The following is a 13,189-nucleotide window of genomic DNA, read 5'->3' on the forward strand; positions in this document are numbered from 1 at the left end:
GTGAGTGTCTTGCCAAAAGGCAAGATGGAAAATAAAGGGCTGGGGGGGGGCGCTGAAATTTTATAAAATAGGTTTCCTCCTTAATCTTTCTGATTATGCCACCCTTCCTTCCTCCATCCCAGGGAGGTCTTCTTGCTGCTTTAGGCAGATGAACTTCATACTCTGGCTATCGATGACACCCTGCTCTTCACCCTGGGTGCTGATGGGTAGCTGGGTTGCTGCAGCAGAAGCAAGCAGCTTAGTATGTCTCTGGAAAAAGCTAGCAGCCTGTGTCTATTGTATAATCCCAGGTGAAGGGTTGGAGTCATACAGTCTTTTTGGAGACACTATAACTGCTGTAGTCAAATTGGCATGGGCTCAAGTCCTGAGTTAGGCCCTACTAGCTATACAACCTTGGGGAGATTACTTTCTCTGAGCTGTTGTTTTCCTTTAAATAGTCATAATCATAGTACCTAATCTCTCTGTTTTTTTTTGAGGATTAAATATGATAATGCATGCAAAATGCTAGCATAGTGACTGGCCCATAAGAAATACTCGATAACAGTTAGCAATCATAATTATTATTACTATTAATTGTCACATGGGTAGAATCTAGCTTCCACTAGTTACTGCGATGTGAGTCTTGGCTTCCTCCTCTGTAAAATAAGGATGATGATGTTCCCTAAGTAAGAGGGTTGTGGTGATCATGAAATAAGTTAATGCATGTAAATCTCTCAGGGCTGGCTGGAGGTCCTACCAAGGGAGTAGAATTAATTGTACCCCCTGGGATGAAGAATCATCCTTCTCTTCCTAGGAGTGTTTACAGAGCCCCCAGATCATAGTGAGTGATGGTAGGCAGTATTACTATTATTACTGGAAGCCAAGAGAGTTTCTGTCTGTTTATCCCTAGATTCTCAGTGGTGAGTAGTTAAGTAGTGACTGCAGTCCAAGATGCCATAAAGCTAGGCTGCCTCCCTCCACTCTTAGTGTGTGGGGGAGGAAAATAGTGCCACTTATTAGCTTTGCCTCAGTGTATTCATTTCAATAGGAAATAAACTTCTGGCTGAAGATCTTCATTTGTCTTCCAATTGTCGTGAGATTTGAAGAGACTGAACTCTTACGCCAAGGGGATGTTTCTCCCCAAATTTGGGTGTGACTGGATCAAAGGTCTCAGTTTTACACACAAGTGTTAATTTTGCTACATTTTGGCACAAGGCTAAGAATGGTGAAGAACTTTCTCTGTATCCTGCCTCCTGCTCTCCCACCTCCCTCATTCCTGTTGAGCACAGCTTGTCAAAAAAAAAAAATCCTATTTATGTGATTCTCTGGTGATGGGGGAGATTCTCCCTTTGGAAATGAAATCAGCCATATACATGCAGGCTTGAGAACTCACTTTGACCAAGAGCCAGAAACAATGCAAATACTACATCACTTCAGATTGGAATTAGCAGCATATGAACAAAATCAGAAGCTTTTTAGTAGATGACAAGGAGGCACATTGGTCTTGAGAAAGAATGATGGCTACCATTTACTGAGACCTTTTGCATCCATTATCTTATTTAATACTTTCAATGACTCTAGGAGGTAGGTTTTGCCATCATGTCCATCCCACAGTTAAGGCTCAGAGAGATTAAGTGACCTACCTGAAGTCACACTTCCAATAAGAAGCAGATTCCAAAATCTACTATTCTTAATCACTATTCTAAACTGGACAGTGCCTCATTGGTAACCTAGGGGCCTTCACACATGCATTTGTCCAATGACACAGTCCCTCCCAATACTCTCTTCTCCTTTACTACTTCTTCTTTAATTTACCACATAGCAGATTAACTGGAGCCCAGGCATATGTTTCCAGTGAGCTCAGCAAGCAGCAAAAGATGGCTAATCAGAGTTGTAAAATAATTTTGTTTTAATTATTAACCCATTAAGTTTTATTATAAAAACTTATACAAACCAACTCATTGATATATGTTATTAATATTAGTAAGGAACGAAGTAAGGATCAGGGGACTCTGGAAGAGATCCCCACACCCAAGACACCACCCCAGTGAAACCAGCCAAGGACTGTCTGGCTTCAAATAGCATTCTTCACACTGGATAGCTGGTTCCCCACAACTTCTCCAATCCCTGTAGACAGGAGGCTGACTCTTCCCTGCTTCTCTTCGCCTCTTTTGGAAGGATTAGAAATCAAGTCTGAGTCACTTCTCTGGCTAGACTTCTTTCTTTTTTTTCTTTTTTTTGGTACTAGCTCAGCATGTCTGAGGGCCCATGTGTGACTCTGTGTGTGTCCCTGTGTGTGTGCTCCTTGGAGCATCTTTCTGTGTGTTGGTCTGCTTAGGCATTTGCCAAAACTTCTGTGTTTCTCTCCTGGTGTGTCTTTACTTTCACTTACCATCCATTTTTAATAGTTCCATCAGCTTGTTTTCCCAGCCTAGGCTACCCCCATCCAGATGCAGGGAATTTCCATCCTTTTCTTCACAGGAAGAAATGCCAGGAAGGAAGCAAAAAGTCTGTTCAGTGGATGGATGGCCAAATCTGCTAGTCAGCTACTCCACTGCTGATCCCAGCTGTGGGGGAGCCACAGAGCTCTGCACCAGGATCTCTGTATCATGGAAATTCCATGCTGCTTACAAGATCATCCTCTGGCCCCACAATTGCCCCCCAGTAACCCTCCAGCATCTTCTGAAGCTTTACCCAAATGCTTAAATAGAAGTGGAGGTGAGGAAAAGATTTCAACTAGAATGGGTTCCCTTTTCCCAACAGCCTTCCTTCCAGAGTCCAGGCACACAGGGAAATTGAGGAGGGTTCACTTTTTGCCTTAGAACTGCTGAGGCTCAAATGTGCAAATGTTAGCTATCTCTCCGAAGTGCCTCTGGCACTCAGAAATTCACCACACATTTAGCATCACAGGAGGCTGTTCTACTCCATCGCTTCCTTCTGCTTTTCTCTTCCCTGACATCACCTTGGCCCTCCCGGACCCACTGTCCAGCTTCCCTGTGCCTCTGGGTCCCCACTGAGGCTGCCCTTTGGGAAAGAGGAGGAAAGACCTTTCTTCTTAGTCCCCAAACTTATCCAAAGGAGTCAGCTGGGAGCCCAAGAATCTTTCCTGAATGTAGGCTGCTACATGTTTAGTATTCACAGCCTGTCTCTAAAAAAAAATATCCTGTGATCATTCATCAGGCAATGTGCTGTGTGCCTAACTACGCTCTTCTGGGGTGTGTGTGTGTGTGTGTGTGTGTGTGTGTGTGTGTGTGTGTCTGTGTGTGTCTGTGTCTGTGCGCGCCTGCGTGTGTGTATGCGCGCAGGACCGTCTCTCCATCTGCTGATGAACACACACTAACACGCGCGCGCGCGCGTAAACCTTCTTCCCTTTTCACCAGTCGCATGCTGTAAGCGGACCTCTGCCAGCTGGCAGATAGCTAGCTCCCTTCCTGAGATAGGCTCCCGGGCTGGGCCTGGGCTCGAAACACCTCGCACTCCAGGGCTGGGGAGAGGCGCTGCTTGCCGGAGACGGAGCAGAAACTCAAGGTGCGTGTGGACGTTAGTAGTGGTAACAGGGAGAGGAGCTGCGGGGAGGGCGACCCCAGCAGAAGGCGAGCAAAGAGGGGCGACGGGGAGCTCACCGAGGCAAGGTCAGGGGCCAGGGAATGAAGTCCCTAAGAAAACGTTACGGTTGCCGCTTCTTATCTGCAGTTCACTACTCCCAACCTTCACTTTGAAAATTGGTTTGCCCTCTTAGCTGCCAGCAGTTCTCAGCAGAGCCCAGCCAGAACGGTGAGGTTCAAGAAGTGAGGCAGTGCCAGGCTGGGTGGTTGGGCGCTTGGGTTGTGTCTTGGGAGATTCTTTCCCCAATTGTCAATTTTGTGCTTATTTTTAGTTGTGACCCGAGCCAGGAGCTGTGCCTTTAAGCCGCGTTCCCATTCGGGGAAACTGACGCCAGCACTTGAGGGTCGGGAGGCGCCCGAAAGGCCCCTCATTCTGCGCTCCTCTATTTTTTCCCTCCCCTTCCCTCTCCCCCCGCCTCTCCTCCCTTCCCCTCCTCGGCCATCCAGCCGCCTCGCGGCCATCCGTCTCCTCGCCGCCTGCCGCACTCCTGGAGCGAGAGAGAGACCTGCGAGCCACGGCGATGGTGCCGCCCGCGGCGCAGACATGGAGTCCGCGCGAGGAGCCCGCGCGCGCCACTGTCAGCCTGCCCGCAGCCCGCCGCCTGTGCGCCAGCTCCCTGCGTCTCGGGCGGGCTTCTGCCTCCCCGCTAACCTCTGCCCGCCTCACCGCCCGGCGCCACTGAGCCCCAAGCCTGTGCGGAGCTCCGGAACACCGGCGCCTTAGTCCCGCTGCCACTGCTGAGCCGCCGCCGCCGCGCCGCGCCGCGGAAGAGGAAGAAGAGGAAGAGGAGGCAGAGGAGGAAGGTAAGAGGCGCGTTGTCTTCAGGGGGGTGCGGCCGCAGTCTCAGTCTGGCCAACAGTGGGTCGCAGCAGGACCGTGCTGCCCCAGGCCGACTTGGGGGCGAGGGGCGCTTGGGCGCCCTCGGGAGCCCGAGCCAGGGCAAGGGGCCCCAAGCGTCGGGCTGCCGGGAGTTTGGGCGGGTGAGGGAAGAGGCCGGGTGCGTGCCTATGCCTCAGTGAATCGCGGGTTTGGCGGGCTTGCCTTGGCCGCTGGGGTTGCAGGGTGAGATACTGAGTGCTGGGAAGTGCAGCGCTTCATTATGGAGCCTTTGTGTTAGCGCCGTAGCCGCGGGCACAGTTGGGAGAGCTGGCGAGACGCAGGGCCTGGCTAATGGGAGGTGGCCACTTAGATGGGGTTCCGGGAGAAGCCCAAGCCCCAGGGCTGCCAGAAACAGCTGTCTGAAGCATGTGCGTGGTTCCCTGGGCCATATTCACATGCACACACACACACACACACACACACACACACACAGCTGCACCATATATCAGGCGCTCAGCTACACAGTAACCCCCATCCAAAGATCACACACACAACACACACACAACACACACACGTACCTTCCCACTAGGATACTAATAAAGCAGTCATCCAAACACAAACAGCGACACCCCCTCCCCAGCGTGCTAAAATATGCATACACTCTCTGTCTCTCTCCTCCCCAGCCTGGTGCTTTGGAGCTTGGGAGAGTGTATGTGAGTGTGTGTGTGTGTGTGTGTGTGTGTGTTATCTTAGAGTATTCCTGAGAAGCTACATGATAACTGCAAATTACTGCAGATTCAGTACCTGCTCCCCCCCTCCCCGCCACACTCCCCACCCCACCCCCACCACACTCCCCCCTCCACACACACAGCAAACACAGACAACCCCCAACCTAAGCTACAGTGGACAGGAGCCAAGACCCTTAGTAACTCCATTCTGGCAATTCTCGTAGTCATGCCTGACCAAACCTGAGCTCCTGGGCCAACTGTGCGCACGCACACACACACCCATACACACACACTGAAACCACTGCAGGGTCAAATGCTTGACACCTTTCACCAGAAGCATGTGGTGCCCCCACCCTTGCAGCTGCCACCAAAGAGCTCTTGATCACAGGGTAAGCTGAATTCTGCCAGACTTGCCCCTTTCAAACAACACACACACATCTTAGTCTGGCTGCAGAGCCCTAGAGCCTTAAGGGGGGTCTCGGCACCCTGCAGCTCTTGTGGAGGGTGGGGCAGTCCCTGGACTCCTGCCCACTGGAGAAATTGCTATAAGACCAAGGCTCCCTTGGGGGCGCCCTTCTGGGGCAGAGAGTGGGAGTCTCTGCTGAGAAGCTCCCAGTGAGTTTTCCCTGCTGGAAGGCTGGGGTAAAAGGTGCACATTTTGGCCTGAATGGCCAGGGTGGTGTGGCAGTTCTGCCACTGGTGCCCTTAGCTGGGAGATCTGCCTCTCCCTCCCCTTCCCTGCTCCTCAGGCCCCTCACAGAAGAAGCATGGGAAACCCAGTTTTCAGCCTGGGAGCTGAGAGAGGCTTCCCAGGAAGCGTTTGCTATTTCTACTGAGCAAAAGGCTCTTAGCTTTCCCCCAGGAGACCTCAACAAGATTTGGCCATGCCGGAGCAGACATGCCTGCTTCTCCCCAATTTTGTGGCTTATTTTTTTCATGCGAGAGAAGCAATTCAACCTCGGCAGTTTGGCATGAGGTGAAATAACACATGTTGTGTGCGTGGAGAGAGAAGCAAGGTGTTTTTTTGGGCGTGGGGGGAGGGCTAGTGAATTTGACTGATTTAAGTAGAGACCCCTGAGTCAGACTGTAGCCTTTGGTAAAGTCGTGATGGAGATGGCTTCGACATCAGAGCCCCTTCCTAGCACCCCTCCCATCGGCTGCTCCAGGCTCCTCTGGGTCCCTTCCCCTGCCCTCTTTGACCATTTAGGCAGGGATTTGCTCCCTGCTCAGTCACATCTAATGACAGAATCCCAGCCTGGCCAGTGTTAATAGCTGATAACTGTTAACTGCTTTCACCTCTCAGGTAACATTTGCAGAGGAGTGGCTGTGTTGGTGGGGCTTTCAGGCACCTGTGGCAGGTCCCTGGCGGGAGCCTTTGTGATGTTGCCTAATGTCTATGTCTGGCTCGGAGTTAAGCTTAGTGTGTGGGAGTGGGGGTGTGGGAAGGTGGGATGTAATTATGGAAGGCTTTGAGTCCCACAGAGAGGTTTAAATTGAGTAAGAGGCAATTGGGAGCCACTGCAGGATACTAAGAAGGGAGAGGATATGATCCAAGCAGGAGAGAAACACTCTTGCTGTGTGTGGAGAGATCCTGCCCTCTCTCCCACTGACACCTACCACCACAACTGCCTTGCAAGTGTGGACCGATGGCTGCTAGAGAGAGGGTGCTGGCCAGGATATGGTGGTGGGAGCCCCCAGGCTCCTTCCTGCAGTGTCTTCCTGACCCAGACTGCAGGGGCTAGAGGCCTGAAGCCAGTAAGTGCCCCTATAAACACAAGCTAGTGAAGCTGTTGGTGTTGTGGTTTCAGACAATAGAGTGGAGCTTCTGCCTATCTGGGTGAGGAGACTAGGGACTCCTAAAAGGCTTCAGGCCCCATTTTGAATGAGTCAGGGGACCTCACTCTGGTGAGTGGTGCAGACCCAGGGTCTTGGGAAGTGAGCTGTGTGGCCTGATTGGGAATTTTGCCACCATCAAGGACCTTTGAGATCAATAGTATGTTGAAAAAGTGCAACAAGAAAGCCCTGGGATTGCTGATAACAGCAGCATGCTGTGCAAGGCACAGGGTAGGGTGGAAGATGAGGCAGTTGCAGTCCTGAGGTATTAGGGTGAGTACAGTGGGGATCAGGGTGGTTTGGGCAGAGGAGAAGCATTTGTCCAGTACCACCCCACTTCATTAATCAACAGTTCAGCACTTGGAGGAAGCATGGGTAGATGCAGGACATCAGAAGCACTCTAGCCACCCACCCCCATTCTGTAGAAATGATTGGGCTCTGTGGGCCAGCACCAGACAAGGCACTCTGAGAGGGCAGAATCAATGCAATAGAAGAAGGATCCTTATTCTTTTGGAGCCTCTAGGCTAGCTGAAACCATAAAAGACACACACACAAATCATATATACACATACAAATTACACACACACACACACACACACACACACACACACACCTAGAGCAAAGTGTGGGAAGTGAGGCTTATGCTGACAAGCTTGGCTTCTAGGGGCTGGGATGATCCTCCTCTATTCTGGGTGAAGGTCCTTGGGAGGAAGACACACCCAAGTTAGCTTTAGCTATGGGTCAGCCTTAAATCTATTAGCATTCACAACAGAAAACTCCATCCTGGCTCCTTTCAAGGACTTCTGTTTTCTTTCTTACTATAAATTCAGAAAGAAAAACATTATCTTGCATTATCAGCAGCCAAAATGAAGGACTCTCAAAATGGGCTGGATCTTGCAGCTCTGCTGAGAAATCAGAGGGCTGGGGCAGAGGGGGAGGAGAGGGAGTACGAGCAGGGAAGCAAGCCATCTTCTGTCCCTTCCAGTTCCCACTCAGCTGAGCTGGTAAGGAGAGGGCAGGGATCGTGGAGTTCTGTATGGTTTCCCACCCATGGCAAGCAATTCCCCCTTTTGTGAAGGCACCGTCCTTCAATGGAACATGAACATCCCTGTGGCAGATCAGCACTTACTCCCCTGGGAAGTCAGAAAATGAGCTGGGAGGCAGAGTGAGGGAGGGAGGAAGAGACTGACTGCCTGTTACATATAGGAGACAGTGTGCCTGTTTGTGTTGATGAACATGAGATGAGTAGGTTTTTCTGTATGTAGGCCATAGCTAGTGAACTTTTCTGAGCCCTGGCTTCCCTTTGGCATTAGCCACACTGCTAACCATCCCTAGCTTTTTGGAGAGCTCTCCGCCTGGTTGTACTATTTGGGTCCCCTTCCACCCCAGTGATCTCTGCTTTTTTCTGTTTTGCTACCCCTCAAATCTGGGTGTTCTCTGACTCCACTTGTTTTTCATTTCCTCTGTTGTCAAGGACTTGAAGCCCTGTCATGGCTTCCCCTCTCACTCCTCTACTGGTCATTCCCACTTCTCAAGCCCAAACTTAACCTCTCTTCTGTATTTCAGTCCTATATTTCCAGCTACTTACTGAACATTTCCCATTGGATAGTTTGCCATCATGTCATATTAAGCATTCACAAACTCATCTCATCATCTCTCAAAGACCTCTCTGTTACACAAGCCTTCTAGTCTCCCAGACTAGAAATGTTAGAACCATCTCTGACTCTATCCTAGTCCACCTTTTCCCCTGCTACCACCTCTTGTCTACACTGCACTAGCCTCCTTTTCCAGTCCATAATACATATACCTGCCAGATTAATATTCCTAAATATCCTTTATTCATGATACTTCTGATCAAAATATTTGAGGGGTGGTATCTGATTACCTGTGGGATAAATTTCAGCCTCCTTAGCTTGGCATTCAAGGTTCTCCTTGAGTGGGCCTGCCTAACACTATTTATTCTTCCAACTTCATTTCCTACTCTTTATCTACATCATGGATCCTCAAATTTTAATGTGTCTGAAAGTCACTTAGGGGAACTCATTAAAATGCAGATTTTGGGTCCCCCCACCTGAACTTCTGCTTCAGTAGGTCTGGGAGCTGGAGTCACGGAATATACACATTTACCTAGTTCTTTAAGCATCACTGATGCACTTGGTATCCTTGAGAAACAAAGTCCTATATGGACCCTCTACTCCAGCCAAACTTCTTTAGGATTTCCTAAACATGTCTTTTGTACATTTCTTTTGGCATCTGTTCATGCCATTCCACTCACTGGGATTGCCTTCTTCTCTCTGTCTATGCCCCTCTCCTATCCAATAACATTATACCTGTCCTTTAACCCTACATTCAAATTCGAAGTCTTCTCTGATTAATCTAAACTGAAATGATCTCTCTGTCTTCTCTGAACTCCTCTTGCACTTACTTTCTCTAAAATACATTTGGTAAGCCCATTGCTGATACACCCATTATTATCACTTACAACATTAATTCTTTATATACAAATATAGCTTCTCATATTTGTATGCCTTATCTACATTGTAAATTCAATAAAGGAAAGAGCCTGGGGTTTTCATCTCTCTTTTATCCCCATAGCATACAGTGCCTTACACATAGTAGGTGTTCAATAAACATTTGTTAGGTTGGATTGAATACTTGTTGGTTCATGTTAGACAGGGATTCTATCACAGCTCCCCCTGCACATCAGTTCAAAAAACGTTTATCGAGCATCTATTGGGCGCAAGGTGCTGTGCTAGTTGTTGGAGAACACATAAGCATGAAGGAGGCCTCTTGTCTCCTCAGTCTCATCTCAGTAATCTTTGCATTTACAGTGCCTAGAGCATATAAAAAGTCCTAAATAGATAATTGTTAAGCAAACAAATGAATTAATGAGTAAGTGAAGGGATGAAGTTCAGATGGGAATCACTTAGGCAAAGATATAGGGCAGCTGTGTCATACAGAAATGAGGTAGGAGTGGAAGATAAAGCAGGCAGGTAGACTGGGGTATGGTGGATGACTTGTTTTTGTTCTTAATTATAAACATTTCTCAAAATATAGAAAAAACAGTATAATAATCCCATGTACCCATTATCCACTTTAAGAAATTATCAGAGCTTTGCCATATTTGCTTCATCTATTCTTTTTTTTTCTTTGCTGAAGTATTTTGAAATAAATTTTAAACATCAATCTTGTCATTCACCCCTAAAACTTCTCTATGCATCTTTTAAAGAATGAACATTTCCTGATATACCAGAGTATCATTAACACATCTAACAAAAGTAACAATAATGCCTTTATATTATTCATTACTCAGCCCATAATCAAATGTCCTCAATTGTCTCAAAACATGTTTTACAGTTGGCTTGTTAGAATCGAGATCCAAAAAAGCTCCACACATTACATTGCCATTATGTCTCTTAAGGCTCTTTCAACAGTCCCCTCTCTTTAACTTGTTAGAGAAGTCAGGTTAGTTGTTCTGTGCACTGCCCCACATTCTAGTCTATCTACTTCCTCTTGTTGTAATTTAGCTTGTACCACTATTCCCTGTATCTCTTTTGAGTGGAAGTTAGCTTTAGGCTTGATTAGATTCAGGCTCATTTTTCTTTTTTCTTTTTTAACCTCTTTGGCAGATTGATTAAAAGAGGGACATCCTAGAGGCGTGAAGACCAGCTAGGAGAATGTTATAATAGCTGAATGTGAATAGAAGGAAGGAGATGGATGGATGGATTTTAGAAGTAGAAGAAACCTGATTTACCTGTCAATTGGATGAGTGAGATGAGGAAGGAAGAAGAGTCAAAAATGATTCTGAGGCTTTGAGCCCATATGATGAGGAGAGTAATAATACCATCATATGTGAAGGATGGGTTTTTAATGAGAGCAGCAGGAATCATGCTTAGATTAAAAGAGAAATATTCTTGCATCAATAAGCCATCTATTCTGTTTTTCCAGGTAACACTATCTTTCCCAGAAAAAAAAAATTGATTAGTGTTATAGCTAGAAACTTGGGCCCTCCAGAAACAAATAAAAAAAGTACTCCGTATTTTTTAACTGCCAAATAATTAAATAGCCTACCCCAGAGCCTTGGGAGGAGGGATAGTACATGCACCAATGTATAGAGAGAAGGTAATGCTGATATCACTCTTGCAGATCAGCCAATTGACCCACATCATCATGGATATCAGAGTCACCAGTCTTGCGTAGAGGACTGAAGGATGCCAGAGCTTGGGATTTCTGTAGACTTAGCCAATGAGCATAGCCCAAAACCCAAGTCAATTTTTAAGGTCCCTGAAGTCTTCATCCCACACCCATCTCTCCATTCAACATGGAGCCTGCATCTTCTTAGGTCCTCAGTGGACCATGGCAACAATGATTCTGCCAAGGCCAAAGATTGTCCAGCAGCCCTGGTATATTCATTGGGCTCTGAGAAAGTCCCAAGATTATTTAGTTGCCTCAATAAGAACTTGCTTCAGCTGCTGAATTAGATCAGGTTAAGAACTACTCTTAGCTCCATTCTATGTATCCTCATTCATAAAACCTCTCTGCTTACCTTCCCCCAGCTCATCTTTCTTCCTGCTTTCTCTTCTGTTCTTCCCTCCCTGCTCTGTCTCTTCCAGCATACATTTATTCTCCATGTCAATCAAACATTGGCCCTTGCGGCCCATTGTGTCTTAGACTGATCACTTAAGCAGCATTATTGATCACCAGGAAAGCCTTAGGAGGTGGGAGTGTATTGAAAACTAGAGATCCAACAGCCAATTGGCTGGCTAGGTCTCTCTGGGCAGCTTCAGCTCCTTAACTGACTGTAACATCGTTTGAGAAAGGAGAGAGAATAGACAGAGAAGATTCTCAGGGGGCCCTTATTTACCTCATTATTCCTTCATTTTGGTGTTAAAGGCAAAGGAACAGGAGTCTGTTGAGTGTTCCTTGGTCTAGCTCAATACTAATGTTATGGTGGGAAGGGGAGAGCAAAGAGCCTGCTCTTTACAAAGTCATAATTTATCAGAAAAATAATACTTACTTATATGAAGCAACTAAGAAAATACAAGTTGGGAAACAATTATATACTATATTATGTACTCTAAACAGTAAGCACTGTGGGGTTTCAGGGCACAGAGAAAGCCAGCAGCGTGGGCTGGAATGGAGGGAGAAGGCTTCTCAGAAGAGGTTGAGCTTGAGTTAGATTTTGAATATTGTGTGAGATTGAGATTTTTGCCTAGAAAAGGAGCAGGCTTCCAAGGGTGGGTGGGTATAGTTTGGGAAAAGGCTGGAGGTGGAGGTGGTCATGGCATGATCAAACAAGGGTGAGAAGGAGGTCTGACTAGAGGTGTAGGGTCATGGAGGTGCAGTGGAGAAAAATTGGCTTGCTAGGTAAGGTAATGGGTGTCTGGATTTCGAGGGCTTTTGATATCAGCAAGAGGAGTTTGGACTTGGGAACATCCTGGACGGCTGCTGGACAATTAATGCAAAGTGTTTAGAATGGTTAGCTACACAATAGGAAGCAGACTTGACTGAAATAAAGAAGGATCGAGACAAGTTTATAAAACACTATAGCAATGCAAGTGAGAAGTAATTAGGGTGTTGGCAGTAGGCATAGAGAGGAGGGTCAAATCCAAAAGGCACTTAAGGCATTGGCCTGGCGGTTAAACCACCAAGTAGATTGTCTTGACTTGTTTTTGTCTCACCTTCTCTGTCCTCTTAGCCTGAATACTTACACATTCTTTGTCTCTTGCCTTCAGGGCGGAATTTCACTAGTGCTAAGAAGACAATGGGTTAATCGGTTTACCGAAACAAGTAAAGTAGATTTGTGCCAGGCCCTTCAATGCCTTCTATGTCTTGGCCTGAAGGAGTGAACAATGGGGCTGTAGAATCCTGTATAGAGATGACAGCTGAGACTCCCAACAGAGCATCTAAAGCCAGGGGCTGTTTCAAGCTCCCAAGACATCTAAGAGCTGCTGAGAGCAAGGAGACACCTTTCAACTTCCCTGGTAGAATCCACCCAAAAACTTTCTCTCAGCACTTGGGATCTTCCCAATGGAGGTCACACCTGGGCCAGGGCATGGCCAGAGCTACCATAGCACTTTAATGCCAGTTGGAGTCCTGTTGTTGCAGCTAGCGTGAGAGAAATAAGCGAGGAGTCCACAAGTGGGTGGGAGGGTGATAGTAGAGGCCTCTGCCTGCTCATTCCCTTCCCCCACCAGCTCTCTCCTCCCTCCCTGTCCAGCCCA

General features: G+C 47.5%; 1 protein-coding gene across 3 annotated transcripts in view; it reads left to right on the top strand.

Annotated features, from left to right (window-relative positions):
* The first annotated feature begins 3,292 nt into the window (after nt 1-3,292).
* FRMPD3 (FERM and PDZ domain containing 3) overlaps nt 3,293-13,189 on the top strand; it is a 130,330-nt gene continuing 120,433 nt past the window's right edge. The window contains exons 1-2 of one of the 3 annotated variants that reach the window (XM_036226669.1): nt 3,293-3,507; nt 3,857-4,388. The gene's annotated coding sequence lies outside the window, so the exon portion shown is untranslated. Of the gene's footprint in view, nt 3,508-3,856; nt 4,389-13,189 lie in introns of those variants that run through there. The other 2 variants (XM_036226677.1, XM_036226675.1) reach the window with 2 other exon arrangements.

The sequence above is a fragment of the Rousettus aegyptiacus genome, unplaced genomic scaffold, assembly GCF_014176215.1.
Source record: "Rousettus aegyptiacus isolate mRouAeg1 unplaced genomic scaffold, mRouAeg1.p scaffold_m13_p_9, whole genome shotgun sequence".
Classification (NCBI taxonomy): Eukaryota; Metazoa; Chordata; class Mammalia; order Chiroptera; family Pteropodidae; genus Rousettus; species Rousettus aegyptiacus.